The following is a 9692-nucleotide window of genomic DNA, read 5'->3' on the forward strand; positions in this document are numbered from 1 at the left end:
AACGAAGACGAAAGAGGGGATGCCTTCCGGGGCATCCCCAAGCTTAGGCTCTTGGTTATCCTTTAATATTACCTTGGGGTGCCTTGGGAATCCCCAAGATTAGGCTCTTACCACTCCTTATTCCATAGTTCACCAAATCTTTACTCAAAACTTGAAAACTTCAACCACACAAATCTCAAAACAAAACTCGTAAGCTCCGTTAGTACAAGAAGACAAACCACCACTTTAAGGTACTGCAATGAACTCATTCTTTATTTATATTGGTGTAATATCTACTGTATTCCAACTTCTCTATGGTTCATACCCTCTGATACTACTCATAGATTCATCAAAATAAGCAAACAACACAATGTAAAAAATGACATCTATTCTCGTGAGTGCAAAGTTTCTGTTTTTTACAGCAAGATCACATTAACTTTCACCCAAGTCTTCCCAAAGGTCTTACTTGGCACTTTATTGAAACAAAAGCTATAAAACATGATTACTACAGTAGCTTAATCATGTAATCACATAAAAATAGTAAGGGTAAATATTGGGTTTTCTCCCAACAAGAGCTTTTCTTTAATGCCTTTTAGCTAGGCATGATGATTTCAATGATGCCCACATAAAAGATAGGAATTGAAGCACAAAGAGAGCATCTTGAAGAATATGACTATCACATTTAAATATAACCTACTTCCTATGCCTAGGGATTTTGTGAGCACACAACTTATGGGAACAAGAATCAACTAGCATAGGAAGGCAAAACAAGTTTAACTTCAAAACTTAAAGCACATAGAGAGGAAACTTGATATTATCGCAACTCCTACAAGCATATATTCCTCCCTCATAATAGTTTTCAGTATCATCATGGATAACAACTTTTTTCTCACACTCAATTGGAACCTCTTTTGAAATAGTGGAATACTAACTAAAGTTGACACTCTTCCAAATCCACTTTCATAAATATCATACGAAGATTCAACACCCTCCAAGATAGTGGAATCACTAATCCCTAAAATTGACACTCTTCCAAACCCACTTTAAATTATAGTATTATTCATACTCCAAAATATATAAGTGAAGTTCCTGGAGCATTCTACAATTAATATAGACTAGCCAATATCCAAGCTCAAAATATATAAGTGAAGCGCACGAAGCATTCTATAAAACCATACTCAAACGATTTAAGTGAAGCACAAAGAGCAATTCTATAAGATCATACTTAAAAGATATAAGTGAAGCTTATGAAGTATAAATCAATGAATAGCTATCTCATAATATCATGATTCTTAAAGAAAAATAAAAACACAAAGGACACGAATCATGTGAACAAAGCAAAAAACCAAGGTATACCGATATTTGTTGAAGAAGAAAGATGGGATGCCAACCGGGGCATCCCCAAGATTAGATGCTTGAGTATCCTTTAAAATATTTACTTGGGGTGCCTTGGTAATCCCCAAGCTTGAACTCTTGTCTCTCTTTATTCTTCTCACATCGGTAACTCCTCGTTCTTCAAACATTTCATTCACAAAAACTTAAACAAGAACTTGTGAGTTCCGTTAGTGTAATAAAGCAAACTACCACTTTAAGGTACTGTAATTAAATCATTATTTATTTGTATTGGTGTTAAACCTACTGTATTCCAACTTCTCTATGGTTCATACCCTTACATACTAGCCATAGATGCATCAAACTAAGCAAACAACACACGAAAAACAGAATCTGTCAAGAACAGGACAGTCTGTAGTAATCTGGAAGTTCAGTAAACTTATGTAACTCCAAAAATAATGATATAAATTTGAAAATTTGAAAATTTTATACAGAAGTAATGTTCAAAAAGTTTCAGATACAGTTGACTTTCCATTAAAAAATGTAAATTCATGCACTACAGCCAAAGTGTCTGTTTTTGTTCTGCATATAGTAAGCAAGCAATCTTATCATACTAAAACCAAAGCTTGGCACATTATTTCTATACTACAAAGGATATATACAAGGGTATAATTATTTACAGAGAAACTTCCATGAAAAATTCTACATTGTTTCCATGAGCATGAACACAAGTGCTCAAGGTCGACCCTCACTTCTTCAATGCATAACTTTCCAATCACTTCTCTTTTTGAAAAACTTTTTTTAGGCATGAGAGGGAAGTAATTTTTATTTTTGTATTTTCATTCTTTATTTTTTTTGTATGTTTCACCCACAACTAAACAGAAACAAGAAGGAAAAATAAAATCTACTTAGTGAAGAAAGCAAACAAGCACACATGAGAATATCAACCCCACGCTATCGCTTCCCGGCAACGGTGCCAGAAAAGAGCTTGATAATCCCCAAGTGTAGGGAATCATCGTAGCAATTCTCAAAGGTGGAAGTGATAAGTATGGAGTGTCGAACCCACAAGGAGCTAAAGGTAAGATCAATATTCTCTCAATCCCTATCTGCCACTGATACGACTCTACGTGCACCGAACGTTTGCTTCCAACTAGAAACAAGAAATAAAACTGTGTTGTGGGTATAAAGAGGATAACTTTGCATGATATCGGAGAGCTAAAATAGAAAAGAAGGTGCTGTTATCATAAAGTTAGAATATATTACTAAATATTATAAATAGCGAGTGTGGAATAATGGTGGATTGGTGTGCGGAATTGTCCTAGGCAATTGTTAACAAGACCGGTGATCACTATTGCAGTTTCATATGAGGGAGAGGCATAAGCTAACATACTTTCTCTACTTGGATCATATGCACTTATGATTGGATATCAAGCATCCTCAACTACTAAAGATCATTAAGGTAAAAACCAACCATAGCATTAAAGCATCAAGTCCTCTTTATTCCCATACGCAACAATCCCTCTTACTCGGGTTTGTGTTTCGGTCACTCACCAACCCACTATAAGTGAATCATGAACGTATTGCAACACCCTACAGAGGGAATCCCTCACGCTTGCGCGACACGGAGGGCACCATAGGACAGCATCAAAGTAAAACATACAACTCATACCAATCTAGATCATCAATCAACCCAAAGACAAAAGATATCTACTCAAAACATCATAGGATGGCAACACATCATTGGATCATAATATGTGGCATAAAGCACCATGTTCAAGTAGGGATTACAGCGAGGTGCGGGAGAGTGGACCGCGTAAAAGAGATGAGGATGGTGATGTTGATGGTGATGTTGATGAAGACGATCATCGCGGCGATGATTCCCCTCCCGATGGCACTCCGGTGCCACCAAGAGAGAGGAGGAGAGGTTCTCCCCTTGTGCTTCCTCCTCCATTGCTTTCCCCCTCTGGTCCTTGGCCTTCATGGCGATGATGGCCCCTCCGAGATCCTCCTCCATGGCCTCCGGTGATGATGGCCCCCTCCGGCAGGGTGCCAGAGAGGGCCTAGATTGATTTCTCGTGGCTACAGAGGCTTGCGGTGGCGGAACTTCCGATCTAGGTTATTTTCCGAAGGTTTCTGTATCTATAGGAATTTTTGGCGTAGGTTTCACGTAAGGGGGGTCTCCGGGCTATCCACGAGATAGGGGGGGGGCGCTCTAGGGGGTGGGCCGCCCCCACTCTCGTGGGCAGCCCGGGACTCTTCTGGCCCAATTCCGATGCTCCGTGGTCTTCTTTTGGTCCATAAAAAATCCTCAAAAATTGGCACGTCAATTGGACTCCGTTTGGTATTCCTTTTCTGTAAAACTCAAAAACAAGGAGAAAACAGAAACTGGCACTGGGCTCTAGGTTAATAGGTTAGTCCCAAAAATCATATAAAATGGCATATAAATGCATATAAAACATCATAGATGGATAATAGAATAGCATGAATACTTCATAAATTATAGATATGTTGGAGACGTATCAGCATCCCCAAGCTTAATTCCTGCTCGTCCTCGAGTAGGTAAATGATAAAAGAAATAATTTATGAAGTGTGAATGCTAGCAGGTGCACAAGTTTGATCAAAGATAATTTCAATCACCTTTTCTAGCATCATTATGTGGCATAAGGGCATGTACAATGGAAGCAGCACCTTGGTGCTGCCCCAGCCATCCACATAGATAATTTAGAACGAAGTTGTTGGTGTGTGCTACAATCACTAAATGGAAGCTACTCTCTCTGATGTCATCCTCTTACTTTTTCTCTCACCTACTTTCCAAAACATGCAATGTCCACTACATTTAAACAATACCAGCAACCATTTGAATCAATGATATCAACAAGCATAAACATTGAAAGTTATCAAAAAACTGGATTCCCAAAAAAAATCATCAATTTTGATATCAAAAGAATATCAAATTTGATATCAAAACAATATCAGCAAGTATCCTTGTCCATGACACTAAAAAATCCCATAGTGATAGCATAATCTGAAGATTTCCAAATACCCATGAAGGAAATGTTTGTAAACACTCATATCATATTTATTCAAAGTTCAGACTGAATTTGTTGGTGTATCCTTGGATCCTTCTAATTCCAGAAAAAAAACTGTCGCACATCTTCTATGCTTCCTTTCACATGAAACCCTCCATTGTTCCAAGTATATGTAGAACATCTATATAAGAAGGAAGACACATGTTATAGTATATTCTAAATTTTCACGAGTAACAAGAATGTCACAAGTAACAAGGAAGATTTCTGAGTACAGTATAGAACTTCTACTAAAAGTGCAGGGGAGTTACCAGCCCAACTAAAAGAAAAAGAAACATTTTTTCTTCCTATTTTATTTCTAGTGTCACTTATCTTGATTAGCTCCATGCTCCATTGTTGTTGTGTCGGCACTCAACATCTCTGTGAACTTGTCAAACAACTTGGTTCTTTCCTCAGCTAACTTCGCCACTGTCCTCTCCTTTGCTGCCTCATATGCAAGTCGGTTAGCTTCAACCTTTTGAGCAGATATACGATTCTGCAATTCCATCATCTCATTCGTCTGCACCTTAGTTTCAGCAAGCAAGTAAAGAACACAAGTCTGTATGCATAATCTAGAGTACACTTAAAGATAGTCTTAAAACTCTTGACACACATGCAATTCAAAGATAGTCTTAAAACTCTTGACAACACATGCAATTCAAAGATAGTCTTAATACAAAGATAGTCTTAAAACTCTTGACAACACATGCAATTCAAAGATAGCCTTAAAACTCTTGACAACACATACAAAGATAGTCTTAAAACTCTTGACAACACATGCAATTCAAAGATACTCTCTCCCTCTCTCTCTCTCTCACACACACACACACACTACATCTAATTGTTTGTATCTTTGCTGAATTTCTTCCAAATATGCTCAACCAAATCATGCTTGAGACGATTGTGCATGGACCGGTCACGTATCTCAACATATCTTCTAATCACGTCGGCAAACAAAGGTGTAGCCCCACTAATAGCTGTCGGCGGCAGAGCAGTGGATGATCCCAAAGCTTCATTCAGATTGAAAGGTAACTCCACGCCCTTCTCATCTTCGAGTATCATGTTGTGCATGATCACACATGCTTTCATTATGTTGCAGATATCTATTTGATCCCAAAGCCGTGATGGTTCTGCGACAATTTTGAAGCGCTGTTGTAGAACTCCAAATGCACGTTCAACATACTTTCTCGCACCTTCTTGTTTCTTCGCAAATAACTTGTCCTTTTCAGTTTGAGGCAGCCGGATGGTTTTCACAAAAACAGCCCACTCAGGATATATTCCATCTGCAAGATAATATCCCTTCTTGTATTGTTGCCCATTGACATAGTAGTCTACTCTAGGAGCATTCCCTTGCAACGTTTCAGTGAACAATGGCGACTGATTGAGCACATTGATGTCATTGTTGGATCCTGGGACACCAAAGAAGGCATGCCATATCCATAGATCATGGGATGCAACAGCCTCAAGGATGATGGTAGGGACACCGTAGTCGCCACGTGTAAACTGCCCTTCCATCCAACCAGACAGTTTTTCCACTCCCAATGCATGCAGTCTATGCTTCCTAGCATACCAGGAAAACCACGTGCTTCGCCAATTTCTAGTAGACGTTGAATGTCTTCAACAGTTGGCCTTCGCAAATATTCCCCACCAAACTTGGCAATGACCCCCTTAGCAAATTTCTCAAGAGACTCGAGTGCTGTAGATGCACCAAGTCTTATATGGTCATCTGTTTTGTCAGTAGGAACACCATACGCCAACATATGCATGGCTATTGTGCACTTCTGTAAAGGTGATAGACCTGGACGGCCCAGGGCATCCACCCTTTGAGTGAAGTAGGGATACCACTCACCAAGAGCTTGAACAATGCGTAGAAAGAGGGGTTTTCCCATGCGGAATCTTCTACGGAAGTAGTAATCAGGATAGGTAGGACTATCACAGAAGTAATCTGCTATGAGAAGTTCACTGTAAAATTCTCTCTTCCTGTCAATATATGTCCTAGGGGCTGACTGACGCCTAGTACTTGGAGCTCCTAGTTCATCATGAATGTTTGTGTCTATTTGTGTAGCAAAGTTGTTGAGAGTATTCTGTTGTGCCAAGTAATCTTCTAGAGAGAAAATTTCTGTTGGGTCAATGGTATCATCTTCGAACTCATCAGAACTCAATTGTGACATATTGCAAGTTGAGCTACAATTTAAAAATCAAGTAATAAGAATTATGCACATAGCACACATGAAGCTATAATTTGGATGGCAAGAATAATATTCATGTGCAAATAGCATACTCGGAACTACCAAAGAACAATAAAAAGATAGCAAAGTGTCCAAGTGTTCTAAGCTCTTAATCCTACCAGCCATTTCTCAAAAAAGAAAAAAAATTACATGGATATGGCACCTTCAGCAGACTAGCACCACTCTTTCTTTATCAGTATATGCAGCTAGCACAAGGGACCAAATTGACCAAGGTACATAGATGTTATAATAGTCAGAACTCTGTTCAAGTTAACTCTGTACCAAAACATCTTGATTATGCTAGTCTAATAATATACCAACTACTAGTACATCTAGCAAAAGAATTCAACATCTGCACCTAGCCATTAGCAAATAAAAACAAAGATGGGGATTTCAGGATTTGACATGTTTCTCTCAGGGTTAGCAAATCAGCATTTGCACCTAGCTAATCAACATAATTTTCTCTTCACAATTGCAAAGAGCAGAGTATCAAGGCTGATCTGACATGTGTTTCTCTCAGGGCTAAGAAGAAAAAAGATGGGGATTTCAGGATTTCCACAAGCATGGTTGCCTGACTCAATCTTCTTGGAACCCTTGTGCTAGTTGATTTGGTACAGAGTTAACTATGTATCAACTATGTACCAAAACATGGTTGCCTGACTCAGATTCGTTCCAAGAACTCTGTACCAGAACTCTGTATCAACTCTGTACCAAAACTGTGTACCAAAGAACGGATCTGATTTTGGCTCTTGCCGCAACATACATAGATTGAACCAAAATCACACACAGGGGAATCAATCTTCTTGGAACGGATCTGTTCTTGGAACCCTAGCCTAGTTTACTGAACAAAATAAATCTGGCCATGACCACAAGAAGAAGCAGGGGAAGAACTAGACTCATACCTTGCAACAAGAGCTGTAGTCGGATGTCGACGACAGCTTGAGGATGAGGTGCGCCGCCTTCTCCACTCGTTCACGCGCCGCGCCTCCGCTCCCTGGTTCGCGCCCTTCTCTTATCCCCTTCCCGCCCTTCCCCTCTCTCTCGCGGGATTTTTTTGGGGGAGTGTGGTCCCGAATCGAGCGGAGCGACGGACCTCCCACCGCGTTACCCAAGTGGCCGCCTTGTTGCTTTCGTCAGGGAAGAAGCGAGTTCTTCTACAGGAGCCCGTTTCGTTCTGCAAGCCAGGGGTTTGGTGGAGGTGGCACTCGACAGGAGGAGGTGGCACATGGGGCGCCCGTCCAGCGTGGCCCATTGGCCATGCCCTAATAGTAGCTTATCTCATAAAACTTTTCATTATCAAGTAACAATCTATTCACAATGTCAAGTATGGTTCAGAAACTTCATCGAGAACTAACAAACTATAATCTCAGTCATTGAAACAATTGCAATTTATCATAACATCAAAAAGAGTCAAGAATAGAGCTTTTCAGCAAGTCCACAAACTCAACTATCATATAGTCTTCTACAATTGCTAACACTCACGCAATACTTGTGGTTATGGAGTTTCAGCTGGCAACTGAGAAAGATAGGGGCTTATTGTGTTGCCTCCCAACGTATTCACCTTTAGGTGATGTCAACAATAATAGCCCATGCAAACTTACATCCAATTGGATATATATATCATGATCTTTCAAACACGAGGGGCTTGCCAAAGGATAAAATGAAAAAAAAGGAAAGGTGAGGATCACCTTGACTCAAGCATAAAGTAAAAAACATAAAGTAAAAGATAGGCCCTTCGCAGAGGGAAGCAGAGGTTGTCATGTGCGTTTAGGGTTGGATGCATAAATTCTTAATGCAAAAGAATGTCACTTTATATTGCCCCTTGTATGTGTGCCTTTATTATGCAGTCCGTCGCTTTTATTTCTTCCACAACATGGTCGTACAAAGCTTATTTTCTCTGCACTAATAAGTCATACATATTTAGATAGCAATGTTTATTGCCTGCAACATGAAAACTTACTTGAAGGATCTTACTCAATCCATAGGTAGGTATGGTGGACTCTCATGGCAAAACTGGGTTTAAGGATATTTGGAAACACAAGTAGTATCTCTACTTAGTGCAAGGAATTTGGCTAGCATGAGGGGGAAAGGCAATCTCAACATGTTTAGAAGGTCAATGACAATATACTTTAACTGAGATGTGAGAAAACACAAATGATTACATTGTCTTCCTTGTTCAATGTCAACTCTTTTAGCATGTCATACTTAATGACTGCTCCCAATCATAAAAGATGTCCAAGATAATATATCTGTATGTGAACCTCTCTTTCCTTATTACTTCCTATTAATTGCAACGATGACCAAAACTACGTTTCCGAACTCTCAACAACTTTTATGCCTCATACTCTTTATATGTAAAGTCATTACTATCCATGTTATAAGCATATGAAACATATATAAATTCAGATGTATGACATTCAATTCATTCCCCCATTTACTCATAGGATATACATGAAGCACATGAGTAAATGACAAACTACTCCAAAAGATATGAGTGAAGGACATTTAGTAGTCAAATAATTAACTAGCCATGGGAGGGTTCCTTTTTTATTCAATATTTCAGATCCAATTATTTTATTCAAACAGCAAGTAAAATTGAAAATATGCTCCAAGCAAAACACATATCATGTGACGAATAAAAATATAGCTCCGAGTAAGGTATACCGATAGTTTTGAAGACGAAAGAGGGGATGCCTTCCGTGGCATCCCCAAGCTTAGGCGCTTGAGTCTTCCTTGAATATTACCTTGGGGTTCCTTGGGCATCCCCAAGCTTAGGGTCTTTCCACTCCTTATTCTCCTCATATCGATATCTCACCCAAAACTTGAAAACTTCAATCACACAAAACTTAACCAAACTTCGTGAGATAGGTTAGTATGATAAAGAGCAAACCATTCACTTTGGTACTGTCAAAGACGAGGTTCATAATTGTTCTCACACAATGCCTACATGTCATTTCTACAAATTATATTGAGTAATACAAGCCATAGAAACTAGAAAACAATCAAACTATGCAATGAAAATAGAATCTGTCAGAAACAGAACAGTCTGTAATGATCTGAACAATAACCATACTTATGCTACACCAAA

General features: G+C 39.2%; 1 pseudogene; it reads right to left on the bottom strand.

Moving 5' to 3' along the window:
• Positions 1-5213: 5213 nt before the first annotated feature.
• LOC123139316 (uncharacterized) lies at positions 5214-6280 on the bottom strand (annotated as a pseudogene).
• Positions 6281-9692: the final 3412 nt, after the last annotated feature.

The sequence above is a fragment of the Triticum aestivum genome, chromosome 6B, assembly GCF_018294505.1.
Source record: "Triticum aestivum cultivar Chinese Spring chromosome 6B, IWGSC CS RefSeq v2.1, whole genome shotgun sequence".
NCBI classification, from domain to species: domain Eukaryota; kingdom Viridiplantae; phylum Streptophyta; class Magnoliopsida; order Poales; family Poaceae; genus Triticum; species Triticum aestivum.